This window comes from Oryx dammah, unplaced genomic scaffold, assembly GCF_014754425.2.
Source record: "Oryx dammah isolate SB20612 unplaced genomic scaffold, SCBI_Odam_1.1 HiC_scaffold_11210, whole genome shotgun sequence".
Classification (NCBI taxonomy): Eukaryota; Metazoa; Chordata; class Mammalia; order Artiodactyla; family Bovidae; genus Oryx; species Oryx dammah.
In genome coordinates, this window is record NW_024080603.1 from 3,709,304 (window position 1) to 3,733,950 (window position 24,647).

At 50.5% G+C, this 24,647-nt stretch overlaps 1 protein-coding gene across 1 annotated transcript in view; it reads left to right on the plus strand.

The window, feature by feature from the left end:
- Positions 1-272: 272 nt before the first annotated feature.
- LOC120860974 (complexin-2) overlaps positions 273-24,647 on the plus strand; it is an 89,088-nt gene continuing 64,713 nt past the window's right edge. Inside the window, exon 1 of the mRNA XM_040236678.1 lies at positions 273-514. The gene's annotated coding sequence lies outside the window, so the exon portion shown is untranslated. The remainder of the gene's footprint in view (positions 515-24,647) is intronic.

The following is a 24,647-nucleotide window of genomic DNA, read 5'->3' on the forward strand; positions in this document are numbered from 1 at the left end:
TGGACCAGCGAATGGAGTTTGCAGCTGAGCAGGTACAAGATCTGCATTTGGTCGTTAATCCCGGAAACGAAGAGGGGCGCGGGGTGGGGGGAGAGATGTTTCCAAAGCAGGATGCCCTTTGTCCCTTAAGCAACAGGACCCTGTTGTTTCTAAACTTCAGGACAGAAATGACTCTGGGGAGCTCCCCCATGCCTCCCTCTGGGTTACAGACACCTCTGCTGGCGCCCTCTCTCGTCCCCGTCGCGAGCCCCCGCCTCCTTTCTCAGGAAGCTTGGGTCTCCCTGGGAGCGGGTCTGCCCTTGGGGGAGGCCTGTCGACTCGGCGCCCTGCAGCCCGACGGACATTCGGGGCGGATCGAAGAGGGGCTCGGCGCCCCCTGCGTGCACATGTGCTAGCCCGGGCAGGAGGGAGCGCCTCCGCGGAGGAGTCCAGGAAGAGGGGGCAGGGAGAGGCGCTCCAGAACCTCGGTCCCGGGCGCCCTGGTCGGCCGCGGTGGAGCTGCAGCTTCCAACAGGTTCGTAGAACTCGCGCTCGCTCTCCGTTGCGGAGCCGCCACCTCCTCCGCTGGAGCAGGTTCGCGGGAGAGACCCTAGCCATAGGCCCCGCGCTGCTGAGCTCCCTGAGGGCGGCTTCCTCCGCCCTCCTTCCTTCTCCGGGTAGCTCTGCGCTGCCGCCGGCTCTTCCGGGGCGAGGCGGAGGGCGCCACGGGCTCCAACTCGCTTCAGCACCACCTCGGGGACAGCTCCCGCGCCCCGCCGCGTCCTCTCCCTGGGGTCAGGTCTCGCACAGGCGGACCGCGCCCGGCGGGCCGGCTCCTCTAATGGTTCTGTCTGGGTTCAGTACCACGGTCGCGGAGGACAGTCCTCCGCCCCCGCGGGCTCCGTTCCCCGCGTCAGCACCGTAGCGGCGGACAGCTCTCGCCGGGCGCCAGCTTCCTAGCGAGCCGCGAACAAAGACAGGGGGCTGGCTGGGGCCTCCCGCGTTCCTTGGGAGTGGGTGGTTACCTCCGTGGGGGTCTTTCGACTTCCCCCAGAGCAGTGCCAGAGGCGAGCAGAGGAGGGGGCCTAGTCATATTCGCGCGTTTCTTGGCTTGGGTCTGCAGTTCGCCAAGGCCTGGCGGTGCAATGGCGGGTCCCAGCTGGAAGTCGGAAAGAGGATGGGAGGGGAGACGGCACAGAAAGGTCCCGGGCTACAGTTGGGCAGGTTGGGCCTAGGCTAAGAGGAAGGAGTGCGCCGCCCCCTCTCTCTTCCAAATCCCCGCCTCCACGCTAGCTCGGGACCACGGACTTCATCGGAAAGCCTAACACAGATGCCTAAGGCTGGCAGCTGCAATCACTGACTCCGACTGTCCCCGAACATCCCTAGAAAGTGTGAGGCTGAGTTTCCGTGGGGGGAAGGGGGCCGAGAAACCGCGGGGAAGCCTCACGAAGCCGGCGGCTACACGCTCCCCCTCCCTCCTGCCTAGGGTTCCGCCCCCACCTCCAGAGTGAAGCCCACAAGGAAAGAAGGGGGAAGGAGGGGACCTGGGCAGCTGGTTGTGAAAATGGCTTGACTCTGGGAGGTTGCAAGTGGCCAGAAAAGAGGATGAGAAGCTGGGAGATTCCCAAACAGGGAGGCCACTTTGGCTACAGGAGATCAAATGTGGAAGAGGAAACCTTTCCTCTGCTGAAGCAGGGAGGGCCCTGGAATCACGTGATCCTCGCTTACTGAGAGTCTCCCTGGGAGATGGAAAGACTGAGCTTAGGGGGCAAAGGTAATTTGCCCAAGGTCACTTAGCAATTTTGTAGCAAAATTGAGCCTAAAATTCATGCTCCCCAAATCCTGGACTTGTTGTGTGAGATTGATAGAGAAGTCTTAAAATACCAGATGTGCAGAGAAAGGCCAAGTAGTTTCAGTTGAGTCCAAATCTCAGCTCTGTCACTTACAAGTCTGTGACCTTGGAAGTGACCTTCTGAGAAGACAGGTTAATAGTGCCCACTTGTAGTGAGGCTTTAATGAAATACCTATATAATGAGATTAGGGCAGTGCCTGGCACATAATAAGTGCTCAAAAAATAATAACTACTATTCCTGATATTATTGCCTCTGTAAACACGTGCTGAGGAGTCATGTGCCCTGGCTGTGAGCTAGGGAGACAGAGAAGTGTCCTGAAAAGGACACAGACCAGCACAAGAAGCAGAAAGTAAACAATTGCAATATGATATGAGTGTGCTGTAATTAAGGTGAGTATGCGAGGCTGTGAGATCACAGAGGCAGGAAAGGAGGAAAACTACCTTGGACAGATGGAGCTGTGAGTAGGAGCCCCACGTGTGAAATCACAGCCCCCAGGGTGATGTCACTGTGACACAGGGTCCTCAGGGTGGGGACTAGGAAATGAGAGTGTAGAGAAAGCTGGAGTCAGTCTCCAAAGGCCCTTTTGTGATGAAATATTTCAAACATATTTTTAAAAATAGAAAGAATAGTATAATAAACCCCCCATGTACCCATCATCTAGCTTCAACAGTTGGGCAATTTATTTCATCTGTACCCCCACCCACTCTCATCACATATACATGTACAAACACACACAAACACAGACTTATTTTGAAGCAAAGTTAAGACATCCTATCATTTCATACAGAAGGATTTTTAACATCAACAACAACCTCTGCCATTCAAATGCCATTCCACCTTAGAAGTCACTAACTCAAACCATGGCTTTCTCCTCTTAATGTGTTCTGAACATTCCTGTTCCTTAGTATAAAGTTTTGAGAGAAGCAATCACTGTGGTGATAAGCCACATGCTTTAGAGAAACTATTTTAGGAAAACCAAAGGGTACATCAACTCTCTACAAATTTTACCAAGCCAGAATACTCTCTACTACCTATACTGTGACCAGGGGCCAGTGACTATTGGCAAAACTGATCAAAAGACAAATAGAGCCCCATAAAGAAGAAGAAAAAACTGAGATTCCTTTCAAAGTCATCTGAATCATAAGCTCATAAATACAGAAGGTATGAAGTCATGGAAACCATCCAACCCAACAGCCATATTTTACAGATGAAGAAGACAAGGGACACAGGTGGGGAGGAATGTATCCAAGTTCCTACGGGGCTGAGACCAGAGCCAAGACCTTTGAACTTAAAATTCAAGTTCTCCATTTTGCCCAAAAGATTAGGCCTTAGAGTTTCTCAGCCCCTCCACTTGAGATGCCATTTCCTTCCCCATCTCAAAGAAGGCGGAAGGAAGAGGTAGAAGTAGGGCAAGAAGGGTCCTTTCTGGCTCTCCAGAGGATGACAATGTGTGACAGTTGGTCTCTGAGGTACCCTGACACAGCTCCCTCTCATATCTTTTTGGAGAAAGTTGAGGATGATGGTGCCTCTGTTCTGGCTGCTGCACATCAGCAATAGCTCTGCAGTCAGACACCTAGACCTTAATTCTGTGCATGTGTGTCCATCCCGCCTGCTTTAACCAGAAGTATGTGAAGACTTCCCATTTGCCCTGAATTTGGCTGCACATCCCTCTTGGCTACAGATAGCCACTCCTTTGGGGTGTTAAATGAGTAGCGTTTGGCCCGGACACTGGCAGTGCTCAGCTCTTGTGCCTTCCTGGAGCATGATGTCTCTCCTGTTGTTGATGAAATGTGATGGCTGTGACGAGAGTGTGTGCTCCCATTGGGCTCTGGGCACTTCTCAAATCAGCAGTTTTGCTTTTCAGGGATGTCCCTGCCTGCAAAATGGTGAGGGCAATATCTCACAAGTTTCCTTGAGTCTTAGTTGGACAAATTAAAACATGTATAAGAAGTTTAAGCATCCCTGATGAAGAGAAGTCAGCAGAGAATAGTCAATAAAGTGGCCTTATTTCTAGGAGTATGATTGCAGGTAAGATGTAGGAGGGTAATGAAGATCATGAATTTCAGCTTGTGAAATTATCCCAGCTTTTAGCCTGAGAAGAGACCAAATTAGATAAGTTATATTATATTATCTGGGCTTAATTGAATTGTATCTCCCCAAAGAGACCTTGGAGAGCATCTACTCTTCCTTCAACATGAACTCATTGAGCGGCTATTATGTCAGGCACTGTTCCATGTGCTGAGCAAGACCCTCCAGACCCCTGCTGTCACGGGGCTTACAGACTTGCAATAGACACAGTCATTAACAGTAAGTAAAAGGTAAATATGAAAACAGTTAAGCAAACAAACAAACAAACAATAGGGGAGGTCTGTCTGCAATGGAGACGTGGGACTGAAGCCCAAATTATAAAAAAAGTCAGTCATATGTGGATGTGTGGCAAAACGTTCCAGGCAGAAGAAATAGCTCAACAGAGCATTTGTTGTGAGCCTGGACTGTCTGCAGACAGACAGGAACCAAAGTGGCTAGAAGCCAAGTGAGTGAGAAGGAGAGTGACAGCAGATAAGGGGGTGTGGGCAGGGACCAGACCGTGCAAAGCCTTCTAAGTGCAATGGATCGTCACTGGATGTTCAAGCAGTGGAGTGATAAAAACTAGTTTTGTTTCTAAAAGCTGCCTCTGGTTGCAGCATGGAGAGTGCATGATCTGGGAATGCTGGGCTGGGCAAGAGGGAGCAGAGAGGGTGAAACACAGCCTCCCCCGTTGAGATGCTCAGCATCCAATAGAGAAGACAATACACAAACCAGAACAACAGTATTCCACGGGAAGAGTTACTGTGGGGAGATGTGCAAGGCGTTGCGGGAACCCAGAGACAAGAATAACTCATTCAACCTCGGAGACGTCAGGGGAGGCTTCCTGGAAGTGGGCAATGTCTGTTGAGTTGTATCTAGAAAAGGAGATGGCAGGACTGGTGTCCGAAACAGGCAGGGAGGGAAAGTAGAGGCCGTGGGATTCAGGGAGAGAGCGCCAGCCTGCCTGGTCCATTTAGCAGCTGTGTACCCTCAAGCAAATTGCCTACCTCTCTGTGTCTCTGGGTCCTCATCTTTAAGATGGAGATGAGAATTACAACACATTTCAAGGTGTTTCTGTTAGGATTAAACAGGTTACATTTTGTGAAGCATTTAGACAGTGCCTGGCACTTAGAAAGTGACAAACGAGTGTTGGTTAAATAAAAATGTGGCAAAATGCAATGGGAAGGCAGGGAACATGTGCTGGGAAAGTTCAGCTAGAGCCCAACACTGAGGGGCCTTGGAGCTCAGGCCAGGGAGGCCCATCTTGGTTTGCCTGTTTTTTGTCTGCAAGCCAATTGTTATGGCTGCTCTGGGTCTCTGTTGGAGCACTCGGACTTTCTCTAGTCAAGGTGTGTGGGCTTGTCCGGTTGCAGGGCGCAGTAGTCGTGGCGCATGGCCTTAGTTGCCCTCAGGCATGTGAATCTTAGTTCCCTGGCCAGGGATCAACTTAGGTCCCCTGCTTTGGAAGGTGATTCTTTACCTCTGGACCACCAGGGAAGTTTCCCATCTTGCTTTTTTTTTTTCTTTTTTTGCAGTGAGAAGTCATCAGTCTCTTAAACAGGGGGGATTAGAGGTGGAGAATAAACTGAAACCCAAAGGCCCAGAAATAGAAAGGAACCTACCCAGAGTCACACAGCCAGTTACTAGACATTGTCATCTGTCTCCCCTACAGATCCATTATTGTAGGAGGGCAAGGACACTGTATATTTTATTTTGTTCTCCGTTGCAGCCTCAGGGTTATAAGAATGCCTAGGATAGTCTCAGTAAATATTTGTAGATACGCTGCTGAACCAATGAACAAATGGGGCAGGGAAAGTCAGAATCCTTGAATCCTCGAGAAGGTCAGGGCATTTTAGACAGTGGAGGAACTGCTCTCAGGAAAATAAACTCCTGGAGATGTTGACTTGGGGGCCTCAAGCCCCTCCAAACCCCAGCTTTCCCTGTGACAGAGACACTGCTGGCCACAGTCCCCCAGGCACCCCCTCAAACTGCAGCAAGCAGTGCTGCATAGGGTTCAGAAGTTAATCTTGGTAAAGTGCCTGGAAGATGAGAACCGTTCCCCAGACATTCAGTGTGGTAATTGCCAATGCAGAGAAAATGTATCTCTCCATTGGCAAGAAGCAGGACTTTGTGTTCCACAAAAACCAGCCATTAGAATTCCTGTCTCTGACTTGTCAGATAGCTGTGACAGCCGGGCGGGCAAGTAGGGTCTTGCAGTTCAAGCAGCAGATGGCAAGATACTCAGAGGCACTCAGATCCAGTTTTCACATTGCTGACTGCCTCCTCTGAGCAAGGCATGGAAGCGGGCACTTCTCCAGACTGGGGAGAACCCCAGCCCCAGACCTTCCCACCTGGGTGAACTTGGGCAAGTCCTTGTACCTCCCTGGGCTTCAGGTTCATCAACTGTGAAATGCGAACACTACAGCCAGTCCGCTCAGGCTGTTTGGCCTCTGATTCTGACAGTGTGAACTTAGAGTTGTACTTCATTTCACAAATGTGGAAACCGAAGCTCAGGATATGGCTCATTGATCCCTCAATACTTACTGAGCACCTGTGATGGGCCAGTAACTCTTGCGGGAGCTGGAGAGTCAGTGAAGAATGAAATAAAAACACATTCTAGTGGAGACAGAGGGAATAAGCGAGTAAACAAGTATAATTCCACCAAGTTACGTAAGTGCTAGGAAGGAAATAAAAGAAGAGGTGTGCTAAGGAGAGTGGGGCTGCTTAGGTAAGGAAGGCTGGGGAGGCTTGACGGAAGAGACATTGAAACCAACATCTGGATAGGGAGAAGCAGCTGGCCATGAAGCAGCTGTCCAGGCAGAAAGTGCAAAGGTCCTGGGGTAGGAATAAGCCTGATGAGATCACAGGACAGAAACCTACTGAGCAAAGGGGAAGGTGGTAGAGAAGAGGGCAGAGCTGGCAGGGCCTTGAAGACTGGTTGAAGCAGAGAGGTGACAGAATCTTTAAGTTCTGAGTCATTTACCTCAATCACGCTAGCCATAAGGGACCTGATGTGACAAAGCCCACATCAGAGAGATCCCTGGGACCTCTTCAGACCCACAGTCCCCACTGCCATCTCCAGAGTAGGTCAGCCAAAAGGCAAGCAAAGTGATGGATTCTCCTGCTGGGAAATAAATCCATCAGCTGGCTGGCTGCCGGGTGGGCACTGCAGTGCCTCGCAGGCAGCATCCTAATGCCACGAGGCAGGAGAGGGAGGGAGAAGACTAGGGGCCAGCCCAGGCTGGGGGGTGGCAGGTGGAGAGGCGCCTGTCTTAGATGCAAAATGTAAGGGGATGCTAAAAAGCTCAGCCATCAACATAAATATCATTTTGTGCAGTATTTTTTAATAAGATTAATGCAAAAAATCTATGATGATTAAAATACAAAATATTTTCAAATAAAGACAGGATTCCAAAAGAGGTTGAAAGATGAGTCATTCGTGTACAGGATGTAATCCTGACCCTCAGATGCTCACTCCCCTGCAGGGACACTTCCTGGGCCAGGGCCCTGTTCCCACAGGGGGCCAGCATCTAAAACTAGTCTCTTCTTGATGAACTGAAAGAAACAAACATCCCCAAACAGGGACTCAGAGATCACCGCTTGCTTCAGTTGTGGAGACAGAGCTCAAGCAGGGACCACACAGCTTGGAGGCACTGCTAGGCCCACAACCCCCAGGGCACTACATTAGTCAAGCAGTTCAAACCCATGTCTTGTACATGGTGGGATCCTGAGTAAGGTATATTGCATCTCAAGCCTCAGTTCCCCATCTGTGACCCTGGGGCCAACTAAACCTGATCCCCAGGATTTACTAAGATAAAGTCCCCTGGTGGCTCTGAGGGTAAAGCATCTGCCTGCAATGCAGGAGACCCTGGGTCAGGAAGATTCCTCTGGAGAAGAAAATGGCAACCCACTCCAGTATTCTTGCCTGGAAAAATCCCATGGACGGAGGAGCCTGGTAGGCTACAGTCCACGGGGTCACAAAGAGTTGGACATGACTTCACTTTCACTTTCACTTTCACTTTAAAGTCTTCTAGGACCTAGCTGGGCCTTCCCTGGTGGCTCAGTGGTAAAGAATTTACCTGCGATGCAGAAGACGCAGGAGATACCAGTTTGATCCCTGGGCTAGGAAGATCCCCTGGAGGAGAGTATGGCAACCCACTCCAGTGTTCTTGCCTGGAAAATCCCATGGACTGAGGAGCCTGGGGGGCTATCGTCCATAGGGTTGCAGAGAGTTGAACGTGACCGAAGCAAATGAGCGTGCACGGATGCACGCGTGGGACCCAGCTACTCCAGGTGTGATCACAAACCAGGAAAGTCAGTATCTTCTGGGAACTTATTAGAAATGAGGAAGTGCAGCTGCTTCCAAGACCCATGGAATCAGAATCTGCATTTTAACGGGACTCCCTGGGAGGGGGTGGCATGTTTGTGAAAGCCTGAGAAAGTGGTCAATTCTTGGCACTTGGAAGATGCACAAAAAATGACAAGGTTGCCCCTGTACCCACCAGACCCTGAGTTAGATCCTGACTTGAGGCAAGAGGCAAAACCAAAGATGGAGAGACGAGATGCTGGTGTGGCCACCTCATTAAATTTTGAACAGTCAAGTTTTGAAGCCAGGGGGTCTGGCTGAGCTCCTTCTATACTTAACCATAAAGGGCCCCCATTTGTTCACCTGGAAAATGGGAATAATAATAGCTACCTTATTGGTTGTTGTGAATATGAAATTGTTGTGCTAAAGATCACTGAATGCTTGCTCTTGTTTCTGGTGGGGTGGGTGGCGTTTAATACATCATTACTGAGCACTGTCCGTGTGATGAAATAGGTAACATTCGTGTAGCTCTTTGTCATTTACAAAGCACTTTCTTACATACCATCACCTGACTCTCAACCCTTTGGGTGAGATAGCATTCGATTTATTTACTTTATAGAGGAAAGTACTCTAGGCTCAGAAATGTACAGCGACTTGTCCAAGCAAACCAGGATTTAAATGCCTGCAGTCCAACACTAAAATCCATGCCATCATCAGAGCATCCAACCAATAACCACAGAAAAGATTAAACACGGGGATAACTGGAATAAGACAATATTATACACTAGAGACGGTCTTGTCCAATCTCCTTATTTTACTGAAGGGAAAACTGAGACCCCAGGAGTGGGAGATACTGGACCAAGGTTACTCAGACGAGCACCAGGCCTTCAGTCAGAACACAGCTCAAGAGGTTCTCAGTCCAAGGCCTTGTCCCATGTCCAGACCCACATCCCTCATCACATAGGCCAGCCTCCACCTGATCAGCCCCAGGGTGCTGGCAGTCACGGGTGCAAGGCAAGTCTGGTGGACGGGAGGGACCGCAACTCCTCCTTCCACTCCAGCCCAGCCAGAATAGGGGAGAGGAGAGGATGCAGTTGCCAAGGTGAAGCCTGCAAGGTTGCTAGGACACATTTTGGGAGCAGTCAGGTGGCAGAGGAGGGCTTGGCTGGGCTGAGGCTGGGGCAGAGATAAGGACCTGACCCACTGGTCTTCTCGGAGCTGCGGGAGGGCTTCCAACTCTGCAGGGTGGGTCAGCCAACCAGAGGGCTGACTCACAGAGAACCCACATCTCTGTACTCAACACATCGCCCAAGCCTGGAGGCTGAGAGGCTCTTTCCTCTACCCTGCGCCTCATCAAACACAAGCTTTGCCGCTGAGTCTTCCCGTCCCCCAACTCATCAGCTGTCTCCCAGAGGAGCTCTCTAGAGCACAAAGTCAAGCCCTCCAGGATCCTCAGGGTGAAGCTCACACTCTGCTAAACTGAGACCCCCTACCTGGCACAGATAATCTCCCAGCCTCATCTTTCTTTCTCCCCAAGGCTCTGGCCAAACCTAACTCCTCCAAGTGCCTGGGAAGACCATGCTCTCTTGATGCCTTTGCAGACGCTCTTCCCTCTGCCTGGGAAACCCTTCCAGCCCCACTGTCCCTAAGCCTCAGCTCCAGACTCTTCATCTCAGGGAAGCCCTCCCACTGCCTCCTGACAGTGAGTCTCCTCTGACCAACCCCCCCTCAGGTGGATATCACATCATATTTTAACTATCCACTTTCCTCTTTGGGTCCCAATTAGGTTGTGAGCTTTTTAACACCTCACTCTAGAGTAAACCTGGGTTCCAACTGTGCAAGATTAACACTTCTCAGAGCATCTGCGCCCTCCTCTGTGATGATAAGTATGACCTCGGCTACTCTAATGAGAGAGATGGTGGATGTGAAGGACTTGACGCAGCTCAGTTACGCTGAAACTGCTGTCCCCATCCTGTTGCTTATGTCAATAACACTAACACCCAGCGCAGAGGGCTCACTTGTAAACCTGTGCCAAATGGGCCTTCACCTGCTCAGTGAGCATAATCACCACGGCATGAAAGCTCTGGAAAGAGCAAAGCCCCATTCAAGTGTGAGTCATAATAACTCCAGTAGTTAACACTCTTGATTCCCACAAGTCCCTAGACCTGTGTTGTCCCAACACACTCTCTGCCTACCCTTCACTCACTAAACGAAATTTACTAAGTACCTACTATGTGCCAGGCAACATGCTACCTCTTTGGGACTCAGCAGTAGGTAGACGCAAAGCCCTTGACTGCAACACCTCCATTCCTCTCCTTGCCCTCCCCACCTTTTTTTGGAAGTATAGTTGATTTACAATGTTTTGTTAATTTCTGCTATACAACAGAATGATTCAGTTACACACATGTTCTTTTTTAATTATTTTCCATTCTGGCTTATTCCAAGAGATTGGATATAGTTCCCCGTGCTGTACAGTAGGACCTTGTTGTGTATCCATTCCAAATGTAACAGTTCACCCCCACTGACCCCAATCTGCCTATCAGGGTCAGCCTCCCAACTCAACACGCAGACCCTACTCAGAGATGCTCCCGGCAGCCAGCACCCCCAACCAGAGACCCCCTCCCCCACCCCACCTCACCAGTGAGGAAGAAGCCACGCTGCCCTTCGGCCAATCCAGCTGCTAGCTTTAAATTCAAGCACTGTCAGCCTCCCCAGAGCAGGCAGCCCGCCTGCTCTGTTCACTGTGCTGTTACCAGCGTTTAGAACAGGGCCTGGCACAGTCGTCCAGCCTCTTATTTACTTGTTCATTCACTCGCTCAGCAGATATTTATCAAGCCCTGCTAAGTGCCAGGCTCTGGGGAGCCAGCAGCAGGGCCCGTCCTCACTCGGCTCCTGTCTCAGTGGAGGGGCTGAGGGGGCAGAGGGGATTCTGTGAGGAGGCGATAGTGCCGGGAGCCGTTGAGACAGCGGGTTAGGGCTGTGCTACCCAGGGTGGTCCCAGAAGACCGCCAATGACACGAAGGGCCTGGAGTCGGCTGATCTACTGGAACCCCTGACCTGGGGCCAACCCCCCATCCCCAGCCCTGTTGCCGAGCCCGGAATCTGCACGTCGTGTGTCATTCACAGCAAGCAGGACGCTGGTGGCGGCAGGAAGAGAAAATATTCGAGGAGGTGACAGGCTGTGCTCAGGTCCCTGCAGCGGCTGAGGCCTTGGCGTCCAGCCCAGAGCGGAGCGGACTGCAGCGGGAGAGAGAGTGAGGGCTGCCGGGTCTCGCCCCGCTCCCCGCTCAGCCCCGCGCAAACCGAGCGGATCATGCCCCCTTCCAGCCCCTGTGTGCGCACGTACGATGTGAGAGCGGAGCATCGACCTCATTCTTCCGAACCATGTGAAGGCAAATCTAGCGAACTTGCTGAGCTTTGCTCGATCGACAAATACTTACTGGGTACCCTTTGCCTTTTTAGGTTTATCTGGTACCTCCTAGAAGAGAGCAGAGGAAGGTAACTAGGATTTCAGGGGCTACCATGAAATAGAAACCCTCACAGACATTATCTTATGTCACACCACCACCAATAATAATAGAAGCTTCCCTGGTGGCTCAAACAGTAGAGACTCTGCTGGCAATGCAGGAGACGCGGGTTCAATCTCTGGGTGGGGAAGATCCCCTGGAGAGGGGCATGGCAACTCCAGTATTCTTGCCAGGAGAATCCCGTGGTCAGAGGGGCCTGGGGGGACTACAGTCCACAGCGTCACAAAGGAATGGACGTGACTGAGTGACTAACACTAATATTAACTAACCCAAAATAATAACAAGCAGCTGTATGGCACAGTATATGAGGTGGGTGCTCTTAGTAGCCCCATTCTATACAGGAGGAAACTGAGGCTCAGAGAAATGGAATGGATTTCCCCAAAGCCAGAACTCAAACCCAGATCTGACTGACCGTAAATCCCACCCACTGACACCGGTCAGAAATCACAATGAAGCCAGAAAGCAGTGTGGTCAGTGGTACCGCAGCAGCCTTGCCTGAACCGGTGACTAAGACGGCCGACTGCTGTCAGGAGCAGGTGAGGTGGGGTCAGGGCTGGGTCTCCTGCCAAGCAGGACCCCACCCTGAACTGCCCAGCCCTTTGCCAGAATCCAGAGGATCAGTGTGGCCTCAACAGGGGCAAGGGCTCATCTGTCAGAGGGGTCTGGGGAGGGGTGCCCATTCAGGAAGCCTCCCCACCCCCTGCAGCCCTCTTCTCCCCGCCCTTACCACCCTCGGCCCCCTTCCGGGAAGTCTGTGGGTCTCTGGCATGCTATCTGCTCTGCCTGGCAACTGAAGGCTCCTGCATCTCAGCTCAGCCAGGAAGCAAAGGTGAGGGTGCTGTCCAGGCTCATGCCCATACGCAGTGTTGAGAGCGCCCCCCGCTCCTGGTGAAGGTGGTCATGATGTTACTTCCCCTTGGCAGTCCCCAAGAGCACTCCCCAGTGGGAATGAGATGGGTCAATCTGGCCACGTGTTAGAATGGCACTAGCTTACATTACAACAGAGAAGAACATCTTTGTCTGTGTTACCTTATTCAATGAAGACCCTCCCTCCCCCAAAAACACCTTGAGGTATTATCCCAGGTTACACGTGAGGAAACTGAAGCACAGAGCAAGGGAAGGACTTGCCTGAAGACGGACAGCTGCAGGTAGCTAAGCCTGAGCTCCTACCCTCTTTTTCCTGTCTGTATCCCCAAGTGGTCTACGTACCTTTTAGGCGGTTGATGTTTGTTTGACAAATGAATGAGTGAACTAATGAATTGCCTAAGATCAATGGCAGGGTAGGGCAGAGCTGGAAGCTTACTCTCCTCTCACTCCCAGTTCCTATGCCTTTTGTTGAGCTGCTGCGTTGATGAGCTTAATACTCCCCTCTGCACCCCCGCCCCAGGATCCCAAGCGTCTCATGTGCATGTTCATTACCCCCACCCCCGCAGCAGACAAAAGGATAAAAGGTGGACCTGTCAGCCTCGGTTCCTCTTCCAGGTGGCCCCCAAGCTTGGATCACACCCAGCATCCCTTCATCCATCCACCTCGCCTCTTCCTCACCACCCACTACCAGTAATCCAACGTGCTTAGTTGTAAACTTGTTTCTTTAAATAAACAGTCTTGAGTTTCATACCAAATAGTCTTTTAAGAGGAGGAACGTCTCCAGGCCACCTCGTATTTAGCATACACTGAGCCACATATTTGCACAGAGAGAGTGTGTGTGGATATAGAGATCGCTTGATCGCTATAGATATCATTGCTCATCCAGATGGGAGCTATTTATGATGCTGAGTCACTCGCAGAGAATGCCACTGAGGGATTCCAGGCTGGGCTCTGAGCCCCAGCATCACAGACCTCGTGGCTCTTTGCCTCATCCTCACTTTTCACAAATGAGAGAGACAGAGACAGAGAGTGGTCTCTCCCACCGCAGCTCAGGGACAGGAAGAGATGTGCTGGCCGCAGTGCGTGCAGACTTTCTCATAACCAAGCCCTGTTCCCAATCCTTGTCCTCCATCCAGGACACCACAGCCCTTTCATCTCGTCCAACTTCTTCATTGTATAAGAGCAGAAACTGGGAGCCAGAGAGGGAAGGGGCTCGCCCAGAGTCACACAGCAAGTCGGTAGTGGTCCCAGAGCTCAGATTTTCTGATTGCTGTCTGGTGCTCCCTTCCATCCCCCAGCAACCTTCTCCAATTGCTCTCCGAGGTCATGCCATTCACAGGAGCTTCTCTGTAAACCCCTGAGCATCCTCTTTCGTGGGATCTTCCAAGAGGGGAACTGAGCCTGGCTTGTGTGGATACCCCCGTGCTTAATGCAGGGCCTGTACACACTAGGGGTTCAATGCTAGTGCACTGGGTGTTATATAAGACCAAACTTGGTGCCGATTCCTGGGGAATCCTAGTTCCCTGTTTGAAAAAGCACCCATTTATCTCCACCCTCTCTTTCTTGTCTCTAAGCCAGTTCTCTATCCATGCAAAAATAGACTCCCTCCCACTCACCACCCACCTCTGCCCAGTTCTATAATGAATCAATTTTATTAATAGGCTTTGGGATGAAAACTTGACAAAGGCTTTTTGTAAAAGTCACCCTTTATCTCCGTATATAGTTCACTTCTCAAAGCATTCTACTAAACTGGTCAGGTGGGATTTTGCCTCACATAAAATATTCATTAATCCACTCTTTCCCTCCATATAGAATGTGTTTGTTTAAGCATTTGGGGATCTCTATGCTTTATTATGGATTCTACTCAATTGTTCTAAGAGACCGTGGGATGAGACAGAAAGAGAACAGGCTTTGGAATTAGGACTGAGTTACATCCTAGCTGACCACTTAATGGTTCTGCATCCACACTGATTGCTGTGAGAATTAAATGGTATAATGGCTGTAAAGTACCTGGCACGTAAAATGCTCAATACATGTTTGTGAATGAATAAATGAATGAATGAATTATCCTATTCTGAAGTGTGAGAGGCCACTGACTCTGCAGTCTGAAGTCTTGAGGTCAGACAAGTCCAAGGGGAGTTTGAAAAGTCTTATGGCGCCGACCACAGAAATTAAGCTACTGGTCGGACTGTCTCCAAGCCAGAAAGCGACGTTCTTTCTGTGGCCCCTTTGGAAGGTATTCATTCCCTCAGGAAATTTTGTGCTAAATCTAGGTTCAAAATAGAAAACTCCTTGAGAGTAAAGATTGTGTCTTGTTGTCAGATTCTAACTTTTCCCAAACAAGAGCTGGACTCAAGGTAGTAAGACAAAGAGGTGTGCAGTAAGTATGCATTGAAGTATGAATGTGCAGGAATTATGCACTGGACTTTAAGGAGATCCATCCTAAAGGAAATCAACCCCGAATATTCACTGGAAGGACTGATGCTGAAGCTGAAGCTCCAGTACTTTGGCCACCTGATACAAAGAGCTGACTCCGTGGAAAAGCCCCTGATGCTAGGAAAGACTGAGGGCAGGAGAATAAGGGGATAACAGAGGATGAGATGGTTGGATGGCATCACTGACTCAATGGACATGAGTTTGAGAAAATTCCAGGAGATAGTGAAGGACGGGAAAGTCTGGTGTGCTGCAGTCCATGAGATCACAAAGAGTTCAGACTGAGCGACTGACCAACAACAAGTGCATAGAGTTGGGTTGAGTTGGGTAGAATTGACTTGAGTTGACTTGGCTTGAACTGACTTGTTTTGCATTTGTTAATGGACTCAAATTAAGGACTACCAAGGGAGAAGCTTCCTAGAACTTGAGCCTGACTTAGACATGGTCCCTCAGCACAGAGGAGACCCCAAGTGTGCTGTTCTGGGGACATTCGGAGCCTTCCAAAGATGGAGGCATTTCAGAGAGGACAGGGCCATTGCCAAAAAGTAGCAGCACTGGCTTGGTTGGGGGTACCGCAAGGCTGAACATCCTTCAGGAATCTTTAAAACTTATTGGCACTCTGTGAGGATCTTTCCATATTTTAGGGCAACAGAGTCTTCTCTTCCTGGGAGACAGAGGACTTTGGGGGATACCCACTTCAGTGGGAGGTGGACTCTAGCTTTGAGGGGCCAAATCAGCTCCACCATGAGGGGAGGAGGCCCGTGGCAGCCCACAGTTAGGCAGAGCCCTCATACTGCAGATGCTGGCAGAGTCATAAACTGGTCTTCCTGCTGGAGGGAAGGTTTGGGGTTCTTAGCGAGTATGAGTCTAACTCGAGACTTCCATCCGGCAGTGGTTACTAAAGGGAGCAGCGATGCAGGAGCATTAGTGAGTGATCAGACAAGGCTTCTGGCGTCCCAACGCTGATGCCAGCCAGCACTGCTGGGGTCCCCTCTGCTGGCTCCGTCTCAGTCACCACCCATCACAGGATGTGACCAGGCATCGGAGGGAGAGGGAACGGAGGGAACAAATGGGATTCCGGTGAAGTGCGGCTGCCCCAGCCTTTGTTCTGCGCAGCTCTGTCTGTGAGTCCCTCTCCCACGCTGGCTTGAGAACCCATCAGAGGCAGGGCATCTACTCTCCTCAGTCCCCCATGCCGTCTAAGAACCTGGGCACAGGTTAGACGCCAGTGTTCAATGAATGAATAATGAGAGGAGAGTAAGGCTTGCAATGCCAGTGGAAGATTTCCGGAGGGGAAGATGGAAAATGTCAAGATTTCAAGATGGCAAAAGCCCAGGGTGAAGACGTCCAGCCAGAAAGGATAGCATAGATTCAAAAGTTGTCCCTCAGAAGTGTGGCCTATAGGGAAAATTGGACTAAGGAGAGTCAAGAAAGAGTGGTTCCGTGCAGGTTTAAAATAATGTTCCTCAGAGTACCAGGCTTCAGAGGCAGACTCTCATCCCCGACCACCAGGGGATGAGTTTGAGCAAGGGAAATTCCCCTGACCCACTCTAGACCATGCCATTCAAATTTTTAAAACTGCAATTTTATCTATTTTTTACATTGGATTGGACTCCCCAAGTGGTGCTAGTGGTAAAGAGAATCCAACTGCCAATGCAGGAGACATATGACGTGGGTTCGATCCCTGGGCCGGGATGATCCCCTGGAGGAGGTCATGGCAACCCACTCCAGTATTCTTGCCTGGAGAATCCCATGGACAGAGAAGCCTGGTGGACTACAGTCCCTGGGGTCGCAAAGTGTTGGACACGACTGAAGTGACTGCGCGCACACGTATATTGGGTTTCCACACATTTTCATTTTTAAAGGATTCTTTGGATTGAAAAAAATCGTTTGGAAAGCACCAATGTTGAAATAGTCTAGGCATCCGCATTAGGCCGTCTGGATACAAATCTCAGCCCCTAGACTTTCTGCCTATGGACATGAGATGGGGCCCTTCTGAGCCTCCACATTCTTGTCTGTAAACCATCCTTCTTCCAAGGATATGTGAGCATTAGCTAAGATGCTGTTGTATTTCCCGAAGGCTGGTACACATGTGATTGATGGTGTGTGCGATGGTTTTAGGTGGTACAGGGATAAACATTTATTATTTTAATAGCTCACGATTGATGCATGTTAGAAAAATATAAGCAGCATATTAGACTTCATGATTTATGAAAATAATATAGCATTTCCTTTTAAAATAAAATTCTGTGCTTTTTGAAAGGTAAATCGATTTAAAGAAAAACACTAAGTAAATGAACAGCGCTGATAACAGCAGATACATGAATGACTGAAAGGTGGAAAAATCTGAAATGATGTATATAAAACAACTACCACAGTTCCTGTCATTTAAGGTGGGCTCAAAATGGTGAATTCTTATAACTTTCTGTACCTTGCTGGGATGGCTCAGCCTAGAACCAAGCTCTCCACTCGGCCAAAGCAACTGTCCAGGCCTGGTCAGTCTGGAATCCAGTGTTTGATGGGCGTGGGGCAGGCAGCAGTGGTCAGTTTCAGGCAGGCAGCAGTGGTCAGGCCCCAGAGGGCAGCAGTGAGCGGGTCCTGGCCGTCAGCTGGCCCCAGGATCTTGAAGCAGACAGAGGCTGCTGAGGCAGCATCCACAGGCGCCAACCACGGGTGGTCTGTGAGATTGCTTGGAGAGTTATTCAGGCACAAGTCAAAAACCCGCGAGAGAGAGTTACTTCCTTTTCAGCTGATTCCATCAAGGAGGAAGTCTCAGTTGGAGGGTAGCATCTCCTTGAGGCCTCTCTAATGCTTGTTGATCTTCATTTCCAAGACAGAGACCCAGTCTTCAACGACCAAGAGTATCTGGCTGAAAATGAATAACAATGTTGTCTTTTCCATGTATTTTCTTTTTACTATTACTTTCCATGTATAGAACACAATACAGATATTCCGTTTATGAGAAGGATCTCCTGTTCCCTTTTCAAGTACATGTTTTAAAGGTTAAAAAGAGAGTGTGTTACTTTTGTTCAGTATAAAGGTAATAAAAGTACAAGCAGGATAGAGACATAGAAACAGATAAAGGTAGTGGTTGACCAAGAAAAAACCCAGCTTGGCAGAGGCACGGCCCCAGAGTCCAGGCAGGCCCACCAGCAGGATGTCTTCTGACTCGGCCACAAGCTTTGGGGCAAGCATTGTCCTGGGGAGGGCAGAGGAGGCCACATCTTGAGAAGGAGTCAGATTGCTGGGCAGATGACCCTGAGCTGCCAGGCTGACCAGGGCAGAGGCCAGATAGTAGTCAGGACAGCTAGGGATGACCCCAGAGGGTGGGCCTAGGAGGGATCCCAGTTCCTAGTGAGGCCGGGCCTGCAGAAGATGGCTCTGACAGAGGGGAGGAAGGAGCTGAGGACTGGGGACAGGCAAGGCCTTCCTCCACAGCCTGCACCAGCTAGGTGCCAGGGGAAATCTGGTGTGAACCCAAGCCATTCATATCAGCCTTTGAGAGGAGCTGGGTATGAGTTAGGGTGTGTTGGTAGCAAGCAACAGAAATCAATCAGCCTCACTCAAACAGAAGCAGGGATTATAAGAGGATATCAGATAGCTCCCAGAATCAAAGGCCAGGCTGGTTGTCATCCCCAGGAAAGGACAGGGGCTGGGGCAGACTAGGAGTTCGGGAGCAGGAACTGAAGTCATTTTTCCCTAAGTTCCTCTTTGGCGTGCATCGGCCACAACTGCTCTTTCCTCTTCGCCTCAGTTTCCCGTGCTTCACAGCTCCAGGAGGGCACAAGCCGGCTGCCGTGTGTCCCGTGTCCTCCTCTTGGCCAACAGAGAGCATGGAGGTTTGACTAGACTCACTCCAAGTTTGAACACCAAGGAAGGGGTTGTTCCCAAAAAGAAAATCAAAGGACTATTACTAAAAGGAGGAATGGATTCTGGGCAGCCAAAATCCAGTGGCACGTGTCTTCTACAAGGGGTGTGTGTGGGGAGGTGCAGGCCTGCCTCTCTGGGACCATAAGGGGGCTTCCTTTCTCCCACCCTGGCTGGACCAGGGTTCCTCCCACTCTGGGGTCATGGTCAGCCAAGGCAGGACCTCTTGTGCTTCCCATGAGGAGCTCCTGGAGCCTCTGATGGTCTGGGAGAGGGAGGTGGCTGGACAAGCCTGGCTCATGGTTCTTCAGACTTTTCATGGCTGAAAAGGATCTGCTGGGTTGACAAAGTCTAATGAGAATTGCTCACTCAGGGGTTGCAAACCCAACTGTCTGCTGGCTGGCAGGGAGCAAATGCATGAAGGTAACTGAGATGACCTGGCATAGCTGTGTCTGTCTAGAGGGGACGCCTCTGCCGGCTCCAGCCAGTTGTTGGAGCTGGATTCTTTTGGAGGTGGGGGGCTGAGCTGTGTCTTTGCTGTGGTGCATGGGCTCTTCACTGCAGCATGAAGACGTTGCCTAGCTGCGTGTGTGGAAGCTTCTCGCTGGCTGTGGAGCATGCGGGCTTCAGTGGTTGTGGCAGGCCAGCTTAGTTGCCCTGCATCATGTGGGATCTTACCTCCCTGACCAGGGATCGAACCCTCATCCCCTGCATTGGAAGGTGGATTCTTAACTACTGGACCACCAGGGAAATCCCTTTATCCTGCGTTTTTAAAGTGAAGCCCCAAATCCAGAATTTTACGAGACTCCTCGTTTTTAAATATTATTAACATTTAAAATACCGTGCTGACCAAATGGTACAAGCCACCAGTTTGCAGCCATTGGACTGACTTCTATTCATCCACTACAACTCAGCTGAGAAGGGACTTCCCAGCTGGGAAGCCTTCTGTGACTTGTTCCTCCCTCCACCTTGTCCACCCTTTCTTTGGATTCCTCGTGGCTGCTGCACTTCTCCTTGTCACAGTACTGACACTGCATTATAAAAACTCATTTGTTTTCATCTGCTGCCTCGTCAAGGGTGAGGACACCCACCGCGTCTCTTGTCTCTTCCTAGCACGGTGCCTGACATATACGAGGTGCTGTTGGCGTTGCTGAAGGGGGGCTGTGGGGCCTGTGTTTGTCAAGGTGGCTAGGTTATTCAGTGGTAACAAATTAATCCTGCAATCTCTGTGACTTAGTACAACAAAGGCTTGTTTCTCTCTCCTGTGAAGTCTGCTGTGGGACCTGCAGTTCTCCAGGCAGCTTATTTCCGAGCGGTGACTCGGGGAACCAGACTAGCTCCACCATCAGGGAGCAGGGGGAGAGCGCCATGGGAGAACTCACACCCACTCTTACAAGCCTCAGCCTAGAAGTGACACTGACCGGCTCTCTTCACAGCCATTGGCCAGAAGGAGGCCCATGACCAGTCTCACTCTAAAGGCCTGGAAATATGGGTGGAAGGCAGCCAGGGCCCATCAGTCACAGGAAACAATGGGATGCTTAAGGTCACTGCATGGAAACACCTCTTCATTTGTGACATCCAGAAAAGTAGAAACGAAGTAGGGAGAGATTTCATTAGCTTGAGTTTTTTTTTCCCTGTCAGTAAACACTAGGAACTGGAAATCAAATTGATGGAAAGTAGAGGTCAAACACCAATGAGCAAACCATTTATAGTGAAATCCCATCTGGGCCCTTGGCATCTCATCTGAGGTCCATGACGGCCTGGGAATGATTGCCACTGCTCAAAGGGTCTCTCTTCTATGATCAAATGCTGATGCATTCAGGGAACACCTTACTGCCACCCTTGGCCAGAAACTCAGCCAAGGGGGGGTTCAGTGGGCCCCCCGTAAGCTTGGAGACACTCATCATGCCTTCTACAGGCTGGGCACAATGCAATCACAGATGTTTCCATGGAATGGAATCACAGGATGGTAGACATGCTCTAGAAAGAGGGCAAGCTTTTGAAGCCAGAAACACCTAGGTTCAAATTCTAGCTCTTTCCTAACAAGTTAAATTCCAGGCAAGACTCTTCACTTCTCTGAACCTCAGTTTCATCATTTTGGAAATGCAGATAATGGTAACACCTTCCTCCCAGAACAATTGTGCAAAGTCTATGAGGTAATACATGTAAAGGGCCTGGTACACAGTAGTACCTCCATTGACATCATTTCGTTTTTCCCTCTGGGTTGAAAGGACTGAATCTAACCTATCAGTAGCACTCCTGAGTGCAGTCATCGAGTTCCCATTTTCATGCCTCTGTTGATAAGAAGTTCACTGTATATCTGGCCCCCAACCACCAAGCATCCTGCTCCATTTTTTAACCACTCCCAAGGTATTGGTGATGACAGGATCTGACGTCCCTGGGGACTGGGGTTTGAGGGAATGGTGCTTGGTCCAACTCTCCTCTCTAGATGACTGACCACTACCTCTGCCCCTAGGAGAAAGTAAGTGTAATGAGAATGAAGGAGGTGAGGGTTTCAGAGAAGGGGAATATGTGTCCATTTCCAGCTTACAGAGAGAGGAAAGAGAAGCTCATCACATAGGAGACAGGATCCCAGAGAAGAGAAATATCTGGAAGACTGTCACAGGACAATGATGGGGGCCTAGCCTGGGAGTAAATGAGGGAAGCTACAAGGGCGCCAACAGTTCAGAATAAGAATGAACACTCCTTTATTCATTTCGCAAGCATTCACTGTCCTCTCTGCCAGGCTCCATGCTGAGCCCTGGAGTCATGAGTCAGCCATAGGCCTGATACTGGGGAAGAGTATGTGATAATAATATTAAACCCATATGATGGGAGTTGCTGACATAAAGGGAAGTATGGGGACTGTGAGAGCTCAGAAGAGGGGCCCCAGGCCCACCTGGGGATGGGGGATTTAGGAAAGGATGAGGAGGTGGGCAAAAATGGGGATGCTAGGCAGAGGGCCAGCATAGGGAAAGACACAAAGATAAGAAACATCCTGGCCTGTGGAAAGACCCGCGCACTGTCCTGCTGCTTAAGGCAGGGAGTGATGATCGGGTGGCCGGAGCAGGCAGCAGAGGGTGGAATGACAGCGCAGAGCTGAGACCCTGCCCCAGACTAGGAGGAGGCTTGGAAAGGTGTGAGGCTTTGTGGGAAATGGTTATTGCAACACAATCTACATTCGTCAAAGTGTTCATATCATATATTTACAGCTCAATGTATTTTCACAAAATGAACATACCCCTGTAACCAACCAAGAAAGAGAAACTTAAAAGCAGCGCACAAAGCCTCCTTCACTCACCTTCCCAGACACCATCCCCTGCAAAGGAACCCCTGTCTCAACTTCTAACCCCATTGATTAGCTGGCTTGTTTTTGAACGTCATGTAAATGAAATCATGCAGCGTCTGTGTCTGACTTCTTTCAATCAATATTACGTCTTTCATGTTGCTGCAGCATGTTGCGTTCTTTCACAGTGTTCACTCTCATTGCTAAATTTTATTCCATTGTGCAACTGGACCAAAATCTGTCCACTGCTCTCATGCCAAGGGGCATTCAGGCTGTGTTCACCTTGGGCTCTTATGTACTGCTCTCATGCCGAAGGGCATTCAGGCTGTGTTCACCTTGGGCTCTTATGAAAGGTTCTGCCATGTAGATTCTTGTACTTGGCTTTGGATCAACATTTATGTACATTTCTGTTGTGTTTCTGCCAAGAAATAGAATCACCGCATCCTAGAGGATGCAGGTTCCCCGTGGAGAACAAACATTTTTGTCCAAAATGGTAGTCGCAATTTACAGTCCCTGCTGTACTGCATGAACATTCCAGTGGCTCCATATTCTCATGACCACTTGACATTTTCTGACTTTTCCATTTAAGCCATTCTTCTAAGAATGCACTGATTGTAATTTGCACTTCCCTGATGACTAGTAAGGTTGAAACCTATTCGTAGGCTTGCTGGCCATTTGACCATCATCTTTCCTGAAGTACTTATTCAAGTTCTTGGGAGGGGAGAGACAAGGTCTACGCTGCATTTCAGAAAGTCATCTTGGGTGGCCAAGTAGGACAATGGAGACGGTAGAAGTAGGTTCTCTGAAATTTCTGGCTGATAAATGGCATCTCACATGGGTGCTGGACTTATCTACTTCCACTGCTTCTTCAAATGCCTCCTTATCAACCTCTCACAGATGAGGTGACTGGGATAACAGGGGGGAATGACTTGCCCAAGGTTTCACAGTTGGGGCTGAAAGTGAAGCCCACGGAGGGGAGCCTCAGACCCTCAATTCATTTCTTCGTCAGTCTCAGATGAGAGTGGGATGTTGTGGAAGGAAAAAAAGAAAAGGAAAAAAAAAAAAACAGAAAGAAAAGTAAAGAAACAACTACAAAGACACTTATCTCACTTATTTTACACCAGAGAGGATTCTCTCTCCCTTTCCGCTTTTCCTTCCTCCTTCTCCCCAGAAGTCCAGCAGAGGTGCAGCCATCAGAAGCTGCCTGCCTACCAACCTCGATATTGTGTTGGATGCCCAGTGATGCGAAAGGAGGAGCAAGGCCCACCCAAGTCGGATCCTCGCCTTCCACCAGACACTGTGGGCCCTAGACCTGTCACTACTTCCCTGGGCCTTAACGCTCTTCGTCCATTTTAATACCGCCTTCCTCAGAGCCTGTGGAGGGGACCCAGCGAGCCAGCTCCCTGCCTGGCGTGAGGTAGCCCCAGTCTAGGTGACACATGCCCATTCCCTCCCTTGAGCCTTCCAGGACTGGGGGCAGGGCTCCCCATCCTGCCCACTGCCCCGTTCTTTGACTCCTGCCTTCCTGAGTGGCAGAAGCAGCATCCTCTTGTCTCTGGCAGCCACAACAGGCCCCAGAGGGCTCCTCACTGCTGGAGTGCAGGTGTGGCAGGAGCAGGAAGGCCGCCCCTCCCCTCTCACCAGGAGGTCCATTTCCCCACAGCTGCCCCGCACGGGCTGACAGCCACACAGTTAACCCCAGAAGGGCCTTTCTCTTCTCAAGGGCTCTCAGCTCTCAGCCCAGACGCCTTTATTTTGGGAGCCTCGCTTTGCAAAGTGCTTTGTCAACGCCACCTCCAAGCAACCCTCCCACGCCTACCACACACACACACACACGCACATGCACGCACACGCACACACACGCACACACACACACACACGCACACACACACACACGCACACACACCACAGTGCCATCCTGCGTGTCCTACACACACACACGCGCGCGCGCGCACACACACACGCACACACCCCACGGTGCTATCCTGCCTGTCCTACACAAACACACACACACACACACGCACGCGCACACACACACACGCACGCACACACACGCACACACACATGCACACACGCACACACCCCACGGTGCCATCCTGCCTGTCCTCCACACACACATGCACACATATGCACACGCACACACATATGCACACGCACACACACACGCACGCACGCACACACACGCACACACACACGCATACACGCGTGCCCGCGCGCACACACGTACACACACACACATACACAAACACGCGCGCGCGCACACGCACACACACTCGTGCACACACATGCACGCACGCACACACATGCACACCCCACAGTGCCATCCTGCCTGTCCTCCCGTTCATTAATCCACTCAGCATCTTGTGAGCTTCCCAAGCACTGTGCTAGGCATTGGGACACCCGCAAGGTCTCTGCATCATGGAGTTTTCCCTTCAGGGAAGAGATGGATAATAAACAAGCAG